The sequence below is a fragment of the Acomys russatus genome, chromosome 2 (assembly GCF_903995435.1).
Source record: "Acomys russatus chromosome 2, mAcoRus1.1, whole genome shotgun sequence".
Classification (NCBI taxonomy): Eukaryota; Metazoa; Chordata; class Mammalia; order Rodentia; family Muridae; genus Acomys; species Acomys russatus.
The window spans coordinates 83,504,440-83,522,775 of NC_067138.1; the positions used below are offsets into that span (position 1 = coordinate 83,504,440).

General features: G+C 38.0%; 1 protein-coding gene and 1 pseudogene across 29 annotated transcripts in view; one reads left to right on the plus strand and one right to left on the minus strand.

Annotated features, from left to right (window-relative positions):
* Positions 1-18,336, minus strand: part of Ptprd (protein tyrosine phosphatase receptor type D) — an 822,247-nt gene that overhangs the window by 649,586 nt on the left and 154,325 nt on the right. For all 29 annotated transcript variants that reach the window (XM_051163652.1, XM_051163675.1, XM_051163581.1 and 26 more), the window contains exon 2: positions 6,225-6,264. The gene's annotated coding sequence lies outside the window, so the exon portion shown is untranslated. The remainder of the gene's footprint in view (positions 1-6,224; positions 6,265-18,336) is intronic.
* LOC127198588 (conserved oligomeric Golgi complex subunit 5-like) overlaps positions 1-18,336 on the plus strand; it is a 139,378-nt pseudogene that overhangs the window by 35,876 nt on the left and 85,166 nt on the right.

Below are 18,336 nucleotides of genomic sequence, written 5' to 3' on the forward strand. Positions count from 1 at the left end.
CAATGCCAATGCAGTGAAGAATTACAGCATTATTCATTATATCACAGAGGGATCAAGCTCTTACAAAGGGAAATGTTGTGGGTATGGCTCAATAACACATCCACAGACTGTAGATATTTTAACAGCCATGTTACATCTTTTTTAGAAAGATTATTTTTACGCAGTTTCAAATTCTAGTTTCAATTTGGGGTTTCCCGGCAGTCTTTATCATCTTGCTTGCTATGGTCCTGATGTGGCAGAGGGACTTTGCTGTGGCTCATGCTTTCTTAGTGTCCATATTGAAATATGTTTTACTGAGGAGGGCCTCCATTTGTCAAACTTTTAGTCATTGTCTCCTCTTCTTTCTTACTGGCTTTTCCCAGCAAGGTGCTATGCTAGAGAGGGACAAGAAATGTCAGGCACTGCCTGAAACTGAGAGGAACTGTAAACATCTGCCAACTAGAAACCAAAGCCTTAGACGCACTTGCCAAAGAAAGTGCAATCTGATAGCAACCTGAATGGACAAGGCAGTGTATCCATCCCCAGTCAAGCCTGAAGATAAAAGCTAAGCCTTAATAGACAGTGATTATAAAATAATAAGTGCTTGTTGTATTAGCATCTAAGCTTGTGTAATTTGTTACACTGCATTAAAAACTGACATAGTTAATGAGTGGGGGCTGAGTGCCCTGAGATGTCTTCTTAAACCCACATATGTAAGGAAGTCAAAATAAATCATTTCTAATACAAGTATCCAAGACAAGAAACAACAGCGTAAGATATTTCCTTTCACACACAGGCAAGGGAAACTCTGAATATTTGTGTTAAGTGCATACAGAGAACAAAACAGACTGTAAGGGAGATTTAAGAACTCGGCAACATTTATAAACCTTCATTACATTTGATGCCATATGCATGTTTTGTCAGTCGGCTTGCTACAATAAGGAATTATCTTCTGTGCCCTTTTAGGGTATGTATTCTTAAAATTGCTTTACATAACACCACATAACCCAGCAATGCTAAAAGGAAATCTGTGGCATGCCATGTGTGTTACCCACTGGCCTATATCCCTGAATATCTACACTGAATTAACTGTGCTGTCTTGGGTGATTTCACAAGGTTTTGAGTGTCTGAACACTTTGAATTAAATAAGAAAAAAATCATACTAACAGTTGGTAAACCTTAAACCCCTACCCAGATCTAGCCAATGGTCAGAACATTCTCCACAGTTGTGTGGAGAGTGGGATATGACTTTCTCACATACTCTGGTGCCTCACATTTGACCATGTCCCCTGGAGGAGGAGACCTGGTGGCACTCAGAGGAAAGACAGCAGGTTACCAAGAAGAGACTTGATACCCTATGAGCATATACAGAGGGAGGTAATCCCCCTCAGAAAAAGTCATAGGGGAGGGGAATAATGAGAAAATGGGAGGGAGGGAAGAATGGGAGGATACAAGGGATGGGATGAGCATTGAGATGTAACAAGAATAAATTAATAAAAAAAAGAAAAAAAGAAAAAAGAAAAAAAGAAAAAAAAAACCTCAAAAAAACAAAAGCAAAAAGAAATGAATTATAAAAAGGATGCATATAGCCAAGTATGTGTTTTAAAAAGCTGAAAAACTGAAAATTCTTGTCAGTTCTTATGCTCCATGCTTTCCCAAATATCTGAGGCTTCAGGGGTGCGCATCTTAGTAACCAAAAGCTTCTAAACTCTGATGCATTAGAAAGAGCGTCTGCAGCAATAATTAATATATGGGGCCAGGAAGACTAGAATTAATCTTAGAAACATGGAAAATAAATGTGTCTTGGGAGTTCCCATAGGGTGGCACTGACATTGTTGGGCCCTATTATTGATCATTGGTGATAGCAACAGAGTGATCAGTCACAAAGGCAGACATAATAACAGCCTCAAATATGGAAGAGGCCTCACTTGCTGCCCGTTCTGGTAACAGGCTATGTTAAATGATTATTTTTCTTCCCCACAGAGCAGAAGCAACAAGCCTCCACTTCATTTCCCCAGTGCACTGTAACACACTCGAGAGCAGTCGGTTCACTTTTAGGATTCAGTTTTCCTCTTAGTTGTAACTTTCTTTCAGATATAAAACTTGTGATTGGAAGAATGTGTAAATTTAGAACTCTTCCATGGTTCCTATGTGTGGACACTGTACTCTACTCAGATCCAGAAGTCCAAGAAACAAGAACCTCAGGGGATACTTGGCTGAGGCAGCCACAAAGAAGTGACCACTGTGTTTTTCCTAGTGGTGGCAATGAGTGGCCATTGTCACTGTTGATTCTCTCACTGAAATACCACAAATTTAGCCTTTCCCACTTAACAAAGAGTCTCAGTGAAAGTGCTGATGCCAAGTTTGAGGTGTTTAGGTACCATGAATCTCATGCTAGCTCTAAGCAGTTCACTAACAGCATGGAATGTGTCATCATAGTTGACCTCTTGACTTCTGTGCCTTTGCCATCTTGATGCCTTCATCATCAGTTGCAGCTATAGCCAATGAGCCATTTTTTCCTGTACAAGCAAGCCACAGGCTCTCTGTAAAGTCAAAACAGTGACACAAAGTGGTGAAAATGCAAAATAAACAACAATTTGGCTCATGGTTGTTCCATTCTGAAAGCATTTTTAAACTTGGGTTTCATATGTAAAATCGATATTTTAAAATAAAACTGCTACCTAACCCCAAGATAATGTTCAAGTCTTATATGCTAGGTGAACATGCAGACCTTGTACAGCTGAGCTTCTTCCTTCAGTGTAAAACTCCAGTGTTCTTTAATGACATGCATTCATATTTTTGGTATCCCTCCCAAAAGAGCCAATGGTACCTTTTGCCTGTGAAGTGAGTGTTGCAAGAGTGTGAAGGATGCACACGTAAGTATGCAAAATGATAAGATCACAACCCAAAGGAAAATTTGGTATCCTTGTAGAAGTTCTTTAACAGGAGTAATCTAAAGAGGAAGCAAATATGTTTACCTATGGTCATGAGAGGGCAGCTGGACAGAGACCAAGATCACTTTACTCTTTCTTCTATCAAGTGCTGTGTTTACACCAGAGACAATCTTAGAAAGGAGAAAGTGACCTTTCAGCACTCGCACAATGAAAGTGTGTTCTAAACACATTCCACCTCTTGCTTCTGATACGACAATGACAGCTCAAAACTGTGCTCCCACAGGCAGATGACACATAATGCAGATGTCACAACACCACCAGGCCCATGCATGTGCAGGCGTATGTATGAATATACTAGAAATAATTATATATTGATGTGTGCCCAACATTCTAACAGTTTAGGATCAATGTGTCTAATGAAAAAAATAAAACATTCATATTTTAATGAAGTTAATCAGAAATAATTACTTTTAGAGTTAAGCAAGCAATCAGGCAAGAATCTCTTTAAATTGCTTTCAAGCAGCCTTTTTTTTTTTTTTTCTAGAAGAATTGAAGATACGAGTCTCCAGCGGATGTTCAGCATGGATACTTTCCCTCTTAACCTCAGTCAGAAGTGTACTTAGACTAGCTGAGAGGAAGCAGAGACTTCACCCTGTCAGCCTGAAGCAGCTGCTCTCAGAAGACATCTTTGTGTTTTGGTTATGGATGAGGAATGATACTGCCTAGAGGGAACACAAGAGCAGAGGCTTCTGCTTGCTAAACTAACACAAGAAGTCAGAGGAATTGGGTCCCACTGGCATATACAAGCACATTGGAGGAATCCTGCTATTATGTGGCCAAGGCACCCAGAGCTGGAAGATCTTTTTTGAATCGCTCACTAATTCCTCCTGCAGGGGGTTGTCCATAGTACAGTCCCCAAGACACTAGGCTGCACCATGGCCCTTCGCACTCCCCATTCTTTTGGCAAGTAGCAGTGAATGAATAACCCATGCTGTCCCTTAAATTTTGTCTCGTCTATTTAGCAGTTTTTTTTCTATACCACATGATAGTTTCTCCTTAATTGTTTGTACTCAAGTTGTCATGTTTCTCTAAGAGAAGTAGTATGGTACATTCGTAATATACCAGAGATGGAGCCTAGTCCCAGCTTTATTTCCCCTTTGTGTCAGTTATGTTTTTAAGTTGTTCTGAGATTTATTTTTAAAAAGTCCATCAGTTATTCATTATGTGACCTATTTGAGGCTCATACAAGACAATGTCAGTAAACCACCTAGGCTAGTATTGGTGGAATGTGGGAAGAGAGAGCCCACCTTTCACTCTATTGGAGAAACTTAAAGATGAGCAGGTGGAGGCTGTTATGGGCATGGAAGCATTTCCCTGCACTCCAGCTAGCATCACGAGGATGATGACTAAAGATTTTTGCATTGAGTTAACCCCCAAAATAACTTTTTAAAATGGTAAAATTGAATCACAAGTACAAACTCTCGCACACATTTTTATAAGGCCAGCTTTATGCCTACTGGGTCTTTGGACAGGTGCTTGTAGGGAGTTGAAAGGCTGGCCTCCTTAGTATGTCTTCTAGTAATAGCACCTAAATACTTTCAGAGTTATAGATATGCAAATACCATAGCAAGACGGTAAAAATGTGACGATGTATCCAATTCTAACATGAAAACATTGAAACCAAGGGGAAAGTGGCTTTTAATGGTAGTTCTTGTATTCTGAGTGTTTTGGACTGAGAGTCAGTGTGTACATTTTTAACTGTCCCAGCTGAAGTGTCCATGGTTTTGATATATGGTTATTATAGAAAGTCATGGACATATAATGCATATATATATATATATATATATATATATATATATATATATATATATATTCCATAAATAATGAAAAAGCTGTCCCAATCCTTGCTGACTGACAGTATCATTCTGTTTAACAATACATGTCATTGTAGTCACACACCCATGGTAGTAATAAGCACAAACCTAGTCATGTCTCCCAAGTGCTTCTGCATAGGAATGCTTTCCTTATTTATGTCTTTGTCCCAGTGGAAAAGAAAGTTATCTTATGCTTTGTGCTTTGGAATAGAAAAAAACTCAGTTCTATACTTTGGCAAATCTGTAGATAGTAATTGAGATCAGCACCATAGTTAACCTTTTCTTTGGCAATAAATAGCAATTAAAGTAAAACTCCAGTGTAATTCTAGACCTTCTTATCCCTGAATGCAAAAGTTATTTGAACCATTCTGACTGTAAATTTTAATTATTTTAAAATATGGTTTCAATGAACTAGAAGTATATTTTAATTGCTTATTTCAATTTGAGATACATGGTTTTAAGTGTTGAAGAATTCAGTGACTTCTTGAGTACAGAAACATTAGAACACGAGAAACCAGGAATAACTTAGGAACTAGCTCCCTCATTTGAACATGGCTGAAACTGTCCACAAGCCAAGATTCCTAAAAGCATCAAATAATTACATGATGAGCAGAGTCCTTTCTTCAGCAGAGTATATAACTACATCCAAGGCTTCTATTTCCAAAAATCTCATGTTCCAGTTTCAAGAAACTAAATTGTCAAGTAAGTGAAATAGTAAAAACTGAAAAGAACTTTCACCCTGTACTCTCTTCTTTCAAAGTTTTCTATTTTCCTTTTCCCCTTCCTGTCTCCAGTTTCTGTTCTCTACTGTTCTATTCATTCTGCTTTATTCCTTTTTCTACATATCGTTAGTGGGGAACAGGTTGCATAGGTGTTTACTTAATTCTTCAGCTCCCTTGGCTCGTTGGACACTGCCTTATTACTTCTTCCTGTTATTTTCATCCCTCCCCTTACTGGTGTGTTTTCTTTCTGTTCACTATGCTTTCTCAACCCCCATCATTAGCTAACATTTCTACCATCATTCCAACATAACTTATTCTGATGTTGAGTAGGACTTCTGTCTAGACTCTTTGCGCTAGTAGTCATATTAGCCTATGGAGCAGTTTTTACTCAACCCACTGAAAGGTCAGAGTGGAATAGTTACAGCAGTTCTATCTGGTAAAAAAAAAAAAATCACCTTGCAAAAGCTTACAGATTCATTCTTCCTCCTGCTAGTAAAACACACCTAGGTCTTGCAGTTTCACTCAGCCTGTAATTTTTCATGTCCATCTACTTCATTCCAAAATTCATGTAGACTTAAGACTTCAAAGAGTTTCCAAGCATTGAAAGTTAAGTTTCATTTCTTAAACTATATAATTAAATTGCTAACACTTTTAAAAAAGAAGCCATAACCCACTCCGGCAAATAGACACAGTTAAATAATAAAACAAAAGGAAACTTGAAAGCTGGTCCCAAGCCATCATGTTTTACATCTTACTTGCTATTTAGATTCCCCCGGGTGCTCACCAGACTTCTTCCTAAACAAAAAAGAAATGTGACAACAATTAAAATGTGAAAACGATGCTATTAAAAACTGCTCATTTAAGTGACACATGTTTATAGCGCCTGGCTAGTAGAAAATGTCAAAATCTATAGAGAAGTGAGATTTGTTGTATTATGGCATTTTTCTTCACACATACTGTTGTAAAGAGAAATCTAAAGCATCTTTTTTCAAGCCCAAAGAAGCAAAACTTTCTGTGATTATTTTTAGAAGAGGAAAACAATTCAAAATATCCTGTGTACTTGGCAATGTAAAATATACATATAATATGAATTTAATAACATAAATCATCAATGTTATTAAATAAAGTTTTGTATTGGAAAAATTTCAAATATTCTCACGAAAAGGATTACTCTTTGAATTGTAGACTTCAGTTTTATTTTTCTTAACGACAGAAAACTCCAAAACTGGACTGCAAAAAAGTCTTGGTATAAATTTAATTAAGGGTGGTGAAATAGCTTAGTAGGGAAGGCCTCTACCCACCAAGCCTGTAGGCTTGAGTTTGCTCTCAGGGGCACAAATGGTGAGAGGATGCTTGCATGTTGTCCTGTAACCTCCAAGCAGATAGGATAATGTGTAAATGCACTCACACATAAACACAAATGATACATATTTTTTAAATTAAAAAATAAAACTTTACTGTTAATGTAAGTTTCATTAGGACTTAGAGAAACTACAAGTCAGTGAAAGTATTTTAGGAGTTTAGTTTTATAATCTAGAAGCCATTTTACAAACAGAACAGCCATGTTCTCATTTCCCTGGTGATTTTTGGTTATACTTGTTCATTGTGGCATTTTTTTTAAAATAGTGAAAACAGAGAAATTAATTTGGCTCTGAGTAGTTTGAGAAGTGGAGATATTACTCTATTTCTGTGCTTTAAAAAGCATTGTTGCACAGATTATCTTGCATCCCAGCATGGCCTTGAATTTGCTAGACAGCGAAGGAAGACCTTTTGCTCCTGATTATTCTGCCTTCAACTCTTGAGTTCTGGGATTATAGATGTTCACCCTACCTGGTTTATCCGATAGTAGGGCAAGTATTCAGGGCACTGGACTACCTACACTGCTTCCTAAACTATACATCTGTACATTTTTGTAAAATACCAATTGATTTAAGTGTGATAAGGAGAATAAATGGAAATGTAGCCATGAGTGGGGACAAGAAGAGGGAGACATTTAAAGAAACATCACTGATGGCTTTGTTTGTTTGTTTGCTTGTTTATTTTTGCTTTGTTTGTTGTGAGGGCAGTGATCACTGAATAGGTATATACTTATATACAAACCCATCAGATAGTTTGTATCTTATGAAATATTTCTATTTTAATACTCTAATTAAAGATGTAGAAGTATGTTTATGTTATTTGTATATTTACTACAGAACATGCCTTCCATGACCAAATTTTGATGAAATTAGTGTGAACAGCTATGGCAATTTTTGTTTTAAAAGAACGTCTCTTGTGGGCCATGGTTTTATACATCTCTAATCCCAGTGCTCAAAAGGCTGAAGAGGGCTCTGGAGGCTGAGGGTGCTGGCTCAGCTTCTGATAGTAAATCCAAAAGAGAAGCTGGCTGAAGTGCTGGGTGTGATGGAAGGTAAAGAAAGAAAAAAAGAGTGGTAGTCAGGTTTTTGGGCATATGTTGCCATTTTCCTCAGATATGGCAGACTTGGAATATAGTAAGAATTGAGTAGATTTCAATGATGGACATGTTGTTTGAAATGTCTGTGAAATAATGCAAACGGTGAGTTGGGTAAAAGTTTCCAGAGAGATGCTACTATGGAAAGAGAAAGCTGAGGCACCCAGAGTCAGGATGCTACTGGACTCAACTATTTGACTGGCCCCATTTCTTCAATCTGCCATACAGCCAGAATGAAGGTATAAAGGATTTTTTTATGAGACAAAAGCTGATTTCAACTGTTTATGCTTTTTAGAGACTTTAATGTCCACAATTTAGTGAGGCAAGAAAAATATATCTTGGTACAAAATTTTTTGCACAAATACTTGTCAAATGAAATAGAATTTAAATATATATTTTTGCAAATATTTTCAAAGATGTCAGCACAATTTATAGAGCTTGGAGATTCTTTGTATGTGGACTAAATTAAAAAAAACTGTGACATGGATTGCTGATGATAGCTGTAACATTATATTGTGATGATCTGAAACTTGGCACTTTTTTGTACTTATAGAAGTCCATGATATAAACAGAGCATGCAACCATAAAAATCACAGCTTACTAGTATAAAGAGACCTTATGTTATGTGCTTAGTGTGGTAGTTTTTCAAGAGATTTTTCAGCTTCTGAGTAATCTGTGGGAATCTTGATTTTATTAGCACTCATTGGTGGTCACCAATCCCTGGAATTGGGAAGTTATATTTGTTAAACTTTGTCTCTTAATCGGTGAAATGGGGTAGCCTGTGGCCATTCAGTCTGTTCCCTATGTGTTCATATGTCCTTTTTACCATTAATAATGCTATGAGGTTCTCACTATTATATTCACGAGTGTTTCTAAATGATGAAGAATTCTTCTGTTGATACTTCTCCCACAGTTGGTTAGATGTTGAACAGTAACTTTAATTTATTTTTAATTTTTCTTTTCTTTTCTTTCTTTCTTTTAATTTTTTTTGAAAGAAGGTTTCTCTGTATAGCCCTGACTGTTGTGGAACTTTCTCTGTAGACCAGGGTGGCTTCCAACTCACACAGATCCTCCTGCCTCAGTCTTCCTAGTGATGGAAATATAGGAGTGTGCCACCACTGCCCATTAATTTTTAATTTTTTAAAACAAATTTATTCTTTCATAAATTTAATTTTGACCACAGTTTCTCCTCCCTTCTCACCTTCTAGTCACTCTTTTCCTTCTCTATCCATTTATCCTCTGTTTCCCTTCAGAAAAGAGCAGGCTTCCCAGGGATATCAATCAAACATGGCATATCAAGTTGCAGTAAGACCAGGCAACTCCCCTCAGAGTAAGGCTGGACAAGGCAACTCAGTAGGAGGACAGAGGTCCTAAAAGCAGGCAAAAGTATCAGAAATAGCCCTCTTCCTCTGTTAGATGCCCCACGAGAACACCAAGCTACACAACTACAGCATACATGCGGAGGGCCTAGGTTGGATCCATGCAGGCTCCTTTATTGTCACTTTGGGCTTAGTGGGCCTCTGTAAGTGTGGGTTTGTTGATTCTGTGGCTTTTCTTGACCCTTCTGACTTCTACAGTCACTCACATCTGAAAAAGTTTATCAAAATGCCATGGAGGTGACAGGGGTTATAACAGAGCATAAAGGGAGAAGAGGAATTTTTGGTGATAGTAGTTTGGATGTTATTAAGTAATTTCTAAAAAATAATTTTATGCCAGATATGCTTTGTGTCCTTCAAACTAACCACCACTTAGCTTATGCTGCTTCTACTGTATGTAAAATGATAGCCACTCATACACAGTTTCCCTGTGATGGGAGAAATATAGGACACATTCAAGGTTTTTACCCTTCATACCAGGACTCACTATGTTAATCTGTAATTCTTTGTGGGAAATCTTATCATAGTGTCCCTGTGTGTATGAAAATGCAACTGACCCTGATGTCTCTCCTTTCATGGCAAGACATCTGCCCAAGATTTCCCACCTAGATCCTTTATCTAATCATTTTACTTAACATATTCTTTTATTAAATCTTCAAAATGTGTTTCTGAGCAATATTTTGTATGAATAAAATAATTAGGCAATATATCTTTGAGCTCATTAAATTATATTCTCTATAATCCTGTTATACTCACTATATTTAAGATGTCCGTATTCAGATTGTTTCTTGTACAAACATGACTCAGAACTGAAGTTATATCAGCTTATCTTGACTGTCTATTTAATGTGGGTAAACTTTGTGTTTCTAGCATTGATTTATCCTCAAACAAGATTAAATGTGATAGTTCAGAACACAATTTCTGATACTTGTCTATTTGTATGTGTATGTATATCACAATGTTCATGTGGACAAACTGTGGGAGTTGGTTCTTCCTCTATCAGATGGGTCTTGGGGACTGAATTCCTATTACTAGGCTTGGTGGCAACTCCCTTTACCACTGAGCCATTTTTCAACTCAGAAAACAAGTTTTTAATGAAATTTATAAAGTCCAATTTATGATGCATTAATTACAGTGTGCTGTTAGAATTAATAGGTTCATTATAATAAGATTGTTGATAAAGCCTGTTTATATTAACTATATATGGTAATCATTGCTCAACAAATATTTACTGTATAATTTCTATAAAAGAAATTTTACTAAGTGGCATAGTGACAGGAAGCAGTGATAGTCTTCTAAACATCAAAAATCCTTGCAAAAGTTTAGTTCTCAAGTATTGGTTATATAAAACTGCAGAAGAGAAACAACCCCCAAGTGGTACACATCATGCATTTCAGAAGATGGGATCATAATTTCATGGTGGTTTAAATTGATTGCATGGAAAGTATAGAACTTAAATTACAAGAACTTTGTGATACTATCATAAAATAATTATATAAAAAATGATAAATATACAGGTAACTATGAGTTAGGAATGAAAAAAAGAGATATAGGGCATATTGTTGAGTCTCATCATCCAATATGGGATATCCTAGCCACATTAAGTTATTAACTATTAAGATGTTAAACATAGCTGTCCTTATTTGAGATGTATAATTTCAAAGACCTGTAGGAAAAAAGTATAATATTTCATTACTGATAATTATTATATACTATATAATATAAACATACTAACACAATATTTAAGACATATGAAGTTAAATTTAGCATTATTAATGAATTACTTTCTTATATTTCTTTTTATAATTTGCAATGTTAAAGAAACTTTTCATTGCATACAACAAGGCTTACAGTTACGATTTGCATCACATGTTTGCATCACATTAGTTGTTTGTCTTGATGTTATGCTAAGCTACCCTGACAAAAGCAGCTTAAAGAAGAAACATTATTTTGGTCTTTAGTTCCAGAGTATAGCCCATTGTGGTGGGGAAGGCATGGCAGCAGGAGTTTGAGACAGCTGCTTGCACTGTGTTCACAGTTAGAAAGCAGAGGTGCAGGTTGGGAAGGTGAAGGGCATGGGGGTGGGGCGTGTGTGAGTGATAGTTTACATTTTTCCTTTTATGTAGACTCAGTGCCATGGCATAGTTAAGATGGGTCTTCCCACTTTGGTTAACATAATTTAGATTATCCTTCATGAGCATGGTGAGAGGCCTATTCTTTCAGATATGTCTAGATCTTGTCAGGTTGTTAACCAGTGTCGACCACCACAGTATTTATTGGCCAGCGTTGAGCTATTGGTATTGCAGATGAGAAAAATAGTAATTAAATGTGTATTTTTAAGTCATAGTATTTAAAAATGATGACTGGTTAGGAGAAGCACAAAGATAGAATCATACAGAATTCTATGGAGCACAAGCTAGGTGACAAGGACTTCATGAGGCAGGTAGTAATAGAAAGAGTAATAGAAAGAGAATTGCAAAATCTACTGTGTGTGCGTGCACATGTATGGCTGCTTTTATGCGAAGAGCATTATGTTAGATTGGTCCTATTACAGAGAGATTATCAAAGAAGACTTTCAAATATCTAATCTGTGTGAATAGTCTGAATAAAGGAACCAACTATCTACAAACTATAAACTATAAAATGAGACAGGAAAAACAGTGGTAGAGTTTCATGGGAGAACCTAGTTACAGAAATTTTGGCCCCACAATACCCTGTAGTGGTGCAGTTCTGGAAATGATTAGTCCCTCAGTGGGATGAATAGTGTAGGGTTCTGCTCCATGACTGAGTGTGATGGTGTGACACCCATAACCAAACATGCTTTTAAGTCTTTGGTAAAATGGTCAGGGAGGAGAAGAGGGTGGAAATGATAAAACCGGTTAACAGACATTTGCAGTGATGATGGTAGAACAGACCATGAAATTCAAGGGTAATAGTGCAATTTTAAATGATGATGTGTTGAACCATGGAGAAAACAGACATTTAGTGGTTGGAAGAGAATGATGTACAAAGATAAATCGATCAGTCATGGAAATAAGAAGAAAAAAAGATCTGACATTGTGGGATCATGGAACCTGAACAGGAAAAAACAAATAAATAAATAAAAACCCCCAAACCAAAAAACATCAACAACAACAAAACTAAGAAAGAAAAAAATCTTCAAAGAGGAGAAAATATTTTAAGAAGGGCAATGAAGAACGCATATGACATTTTATTACTTAGCATCAATATGTTACCTAGTAGAAATACAGCTGTCTGCCAGGAAACACGAGATTCCACAGATATTTCATGACCTTAGTGCCTTTGCATCACATGGACCACGCTGAGACTTTCCTGCAGATGTTTTCCCTTTTCTCATTCTCCGTCAAGTACACCTAGACCGTAAACTTCCCCCGAAGATCATCAGACGATTTATTGTTTCCTGTACACTTAATATCTATATCCTCAATCAGCACGAATCACTGACAGACTAATACTCTTATCTTTCCTGTACATACCAAGTCTTCTGGCTCAAAAGCTAATGTTTTTAGCTCTCCATCTGGCTGCCACTCTAGAATTGCCCTTAATGTATAAAAGATACCATGCAGAGAGGAAATAGCCAATCAAAGAGGATTCAGGGCTAGGCTAGCAAGAATAATGGACCTGGACTGCTGGGAGTCACGGTGCTCCCAAATCCATATGTCACTATTGCTTCATTTTCCAAGAAGTTTGTATCCAGTGTTAATCTCCAGGGTCTTTACTGTTGTTTAACAGTGCAACTCTCATTTATTCAGTCAATGAGGTAGTAATATTCTCAAGGCTATAATGAATCTATGCATTCTACATATTATAAATTGTAACTTATAGTCATGTTTATGTATTCCCTACCAATGCCTTGAGGAAAGACTTTATCAATATTTACATCTTTAACATTTTTATTATGTTTATTTATTGATTGATTTTTTTTTTTTTTTGGGAGTGTGATCATGATTGCATGCCACAGGACATGGGAAGAAGGCAGAAGACAGTGTTTGGAAGTCAATTTTGTCCTGGCACTATATGGGTTCTGGGAATTGAACTCAGATCACAGCCTTGCTGACAAGTGTCTTTATCTGCTGAGTATTTTTGACAGGTCCTCAATATTTGTAGTGTTAATACTTACAAGATACTTGATATTTGATAGGCTATCAACTCATAGTATTTAATGAATATAGAAATAGAAGTTTGAATTCAATAAAAATTATTAGCATATATTAATCGTATGAAATAATGGCATATGTTGCGTGAATCTTTTTATTTTTGAAACTGAGGACAAAAGGTGGTCCCAAATAACTATAGAACAAATAAAGAAATGCCTAGGGGAAAAGAACTCATAAAAACATTTTAGGGGTTACTGAAGAAATGAAATATGTCTCATAGAGGGATGGGAAAAGCTGGGTAGAATTTCAAGTTGAAAGTAGCATTTATTTCCTCAAGGACAATGTGACTATTTGTTGTATCTGAAAACTTAGCTTTATTTATAGCTATTAATGAAAACTCCAACTTTCCATGTCTATTTAGTTTTTATTTGAATTCTTGTATTCTTTTGTCTATAAAGACTTTTTTCCCCAATTAAAAAAAATCTTACAATATGTAGCTACACAGTCAAGTTTTATTTTAAGGACAATGGCATTTTTACCTCCTGTTTTGCATGAGGGTCTGTGGGCTGTAGGAGATGAGAAGAGAGAGTCCCCAGCTGCCAGCACCCAGCAAAACCCTGCAAATGATGACTGCATCCATTTCCGCCATCGCCACATTCTGAAAGTGATCTTTTTGAAACAAAGAATGCAAATAGCTGCAGCTTCTCAAAGCTGCAGTTGCTTTTCTTAGTGCATACTGCTGTCTCCCCGCTGACGCGGCTCCCAGTACTGGCGCCAGCCTGCCTTTGAACTCCTAATTCCCAGGAATACAAACACAGAAGGATCTTCATTTGAGTGACCTAAAGTAGATAAAACAGCAGGTGTGGCTCAGAAACAGTGATGAAGGGAGATACAGTGACTGCTCTCTGGCCTCAGGTAATATTCTGTACATTTGGCCATGGCTCTGAAAAGATACCTATAGCTAGTAGGCACTGAGAATTGAGAGAGAGAGAGAGAGAGAGAGAGAGAGAGAGAGAGAGAGAGAGAGAGAGAGAGAGAGAGAGATGGAGGGACACAGAGAGAGGGGGGAGGGAGGGAGGGAGGGAGGGAGAGAGAGAGAGAGAGAGAGAGAGAGAGAGAGAGAGAGAGAGAGAGAGAGAGGCAGAGAGAGAGAGAGAGAGAGAGAGAGAGAGAGAGAGACAGGGACAGACACACAGAGAGAGACAGAGACAGAGAGAGAAAGAGAGACCCTGTATATATAGACATTCTGAGCTAGTAAGTGTGGATCAAGTCTTGCACTCCAGCTCCACCTTATCTAGGTTGTGGATTTTGTGCATTTTTGTTTTACTTTAGTACATTGCATATGCTTTTCAGGTTCCTGACAGTAGTCAATGTATTCCTTCAGTTAGGATTCTGCTCCAGTCTGCCTACGTGCCACAGGGCTATATAAAAAGACAAACCCATCTACTGTGCTCTCTCTCTATCTCACCTCTCTCCCTCTCCTTCTTACATCTCACCTCTTCTTTCCCTCCTCCTCTCTCCTCTTCTCTCTGTCTCTGTTTTTCTCTAAGGTAACCTTCTCCCCTTTGCTTCTCTCCCCATGATAATTTAATTAACTTCTCCATATTGTATCTGTTGCCTGGCATCTTATTTTTTAATCATTAAACTAATAGTATGTCCTCCCCTCTGTCCCACTTTTCTGGTGAATGAAGACTTTCATGGGACTATTGGGACTCTAGATGAGAGAAGCATGGGAGAATGGGGAAGTAAAAGGATCCGGAGGGTCCTAGAAACCTACAAGAAGAACATTATGATGGGAGGATCTAGGTCCAGGGATCCTGCTCAAACTATGGCACCAGCCAAGGACAATACATGCAGTAAACTTCGAACCCCTACACAGATCTAGCCAATGGACAAGACATTCTCCACAGTTGAGTGGTGAGTGGGGTCTGACTCTCACATGAACTCTGGTGGCCCATTTTTGACCATGTCCCCTGGATGAGAAGGCCTGGTAGCACTCAGGATACCAGGCTACCAAGAAGAGACTTGATACCCTATAAGCATATACAGGGGGAGGAGGTCCCTGTCAGTCATAGTCATAGGGGAGGGGAGTAAGGGGAAAATGGCAGGGAGGGAGGAATGGAAGGATACAGGAATGGAATAACAATTTAGATGTAATATGAATACATTAATAAAATATTTTTAAAAAATCATTAAACCGTTTTGGGGGGTTGTTATTATATTGTTGAGATGTGAGCAATTTTAACTGCTTTATACATATTGTCGGTGTCTTTTATCCTGGTACTTTCCTTTCCTTTCTCCACAGGTGCTAGAGAAACTTCTGGTAAGGGACTTCTCTGACAGCCATACGTTTTATGGACAGGGGCTACCTTGGTTTTCACCACAAATGTGGTGCATGCTTCCAAGTCTTTGCCTTCCTTTGTAGAGATGCATTTGTCCTGTGAGGTACATCTCTCCTCCCTTCTTTCTTCACCTTCATCCTCATTTGGCTCCTTGGGTACCATCCATAGACATGATAAGTGATTTGGCAGTAAGGAAGGCTGTGTTCTCAGAAAACATCTCAGCTGAACTCATATAGACTCATGGACTAGCCCAGCATGCCCCCCACCCAGTGTATCCCAAGTCCGTATTAGACCATGAATCTTGTTGCTTAACTTAGATTAATCTCTCAGAAAGACACATAGCTCTCCTGTTGTCAGACAGTTCCACAGTACAGTCTACACAGAAGACCAGCCATAAAAGGATCTATGAAGGCATTTGCCTGATGAAGGCTTTTACTGTGAATATTTACTGGAAATACTAGAAATTGGAAAACACTCAGAATTTCCACCTGTTTTTGGATTGGACATAATTCTAAATGTATCCCCCCTCTTTCTGCCTTTGCCCCCTTCTGTTCTTCTCAGCTCTTCTCTCACTTGTCTCTGTGGTCTCATTTAACGATTGCACTATCTCTAGTTGAAATACTGGGACTTCTTGCTTTGGGGACTATAGTATGCAAATTGGTGGGAGTCAATTGTACCTGATTTTCTAAATTGCCTCTGCTGTAGCAATTCTTCCACCCATAATAACCCATTGAAACCAAACAATGGGATTGATTACACACTCCTCACTCTGGGGGAAACTATTAGTTTTACCTGAATAAAAACTGCAGAACAGGGCCCAATTTGGGTAAGTAGTGTACAGAATTGTTCAGGAAGCACAGCAGAAACAGGCTTGAAAAGCCTTAAATATTATTCTTTACCTGCAGAGACTATCAAGGAAAAGGAATTCTATTTACAAGTCAGAAAAACAAAGGCAAGAATGTTCAACAGGGCTCCTGAATTGCCAGAATTAACACTCACTTAGCTCAAGTTTGAAGAGGAATCCTAGAACCTTGAAATCTCTTACAGATCTATACATGGGCCGGCCACTGTGTGGGGTTTGTCCCATTTCAAGCTACAGATAAGCAATGGGGTGGTGCTCTGAAAAAGTCCTAGCCCTCTCCATTATGAACTGTGAAATACTGGTCAAGATTTTTTCACCTCCCAGACTCTCGGGTGTTTATAAAATTTAACCTATAATACTTTCCTTTCTTGCCATCCTCAGAGTCAGGATCAAATGAAACATAGTACAAAGTGTAGCATGAAGCCTGTTAAGTGCTCTCCTAACCTTGGTTAGTCCAGGAGACCTTTTTCAAGCAGATGCCTATCCCTTCTGATATAGACTGAGCATGTGGCAAGGCTTGTGAGCTCACACTTCAGAGAAAGAAGGCGGCTCTAGTGTCAGGTCAACCTGTGCTTACAACACACTTCTTCCATTTATTTACTGCCTTTCTGTCCAGAGGAGAGTTATCAGGCTATGGAGAGCCATTAACGAAATTGGGTGAAAAGTATTAACTAACTCACCAGGCTCTTGTTAGAAGCAGCAATGCTGTGCCTGGGACAGGAACACCATGCAGCTATTGGCACCTATTAGTCATAGCAACTGACTGCAATATGAGGGAATATTTATAAGAAGGCTCTTTTCAGTCAACCTAGAGACTTTGGTGTCAGTGCTATCTGAAGTCTCAGTCAACTGCTGATGCTTCCCTTCTCTTTGAAGGAGAGACTGCTGAGGTCCTTTAGAGGACCAATGGCAAGGATATAAGAGCCCACCGGTCTGGATTCCAAGATGGTCAGTTCCTGATGGGTACCATTCTAATATGCTATTTGTATTTCATCAATTATTCGTATTTATAGCCTAGCTTAGAGTCTGGCATACAGTTGACTATACAGTGAACAAAGACAAAAATGAGGACAGAAATGTTGGCATGTGTAACAGTGCATAAGAATGAAACCTGGAGGCTAGTTATTCTTGTTTAAACACTGGTTGATTTTGCTAGAATATTTATCTAAGAAAAATTTCAAGAATTTTTTTACATGTATCCTTTCCCAAACTAAACGAACCTTTGTCAACTTCCTGTGTGACTTTTCTTAAAATTCTGAAAACTCTTTTTGGAAATGTAAATGTCAATGGAGAAAGTATCAATATATGCCAGGTTGTTTTTTCCCAACATAATATATTTCATTAATTATTTGGGAGCTTCATACACTGTGCCCTGATCACCCTGCTTCCCATTTCTTACAGGTCCACTCTATCATCCTTGTGCAGCCCCCATCCCAAAATTCCCGGAGGACATGTTGATGTTCATGGTCTATGCTGCCACCAGAGGGCATGTCAATATCTCCCAGTTTTTATGGGAGAGTTATCAGCCTAATTTCAGTGGCTTCTGTTAAGTCACAATCTCAGGACAAATGACTCACTGAGGTGCCTATTTAACATACCAAAGTGGACTCTAGTGTAATGAAAGTTTTGGTTTCTTTGTAAACTGAGTTATGTAAATATGTTTTTGTTTTAATCCCCAGTGTGGGATTTTAGTTTGGACTTTAGTATGTCCACAGCT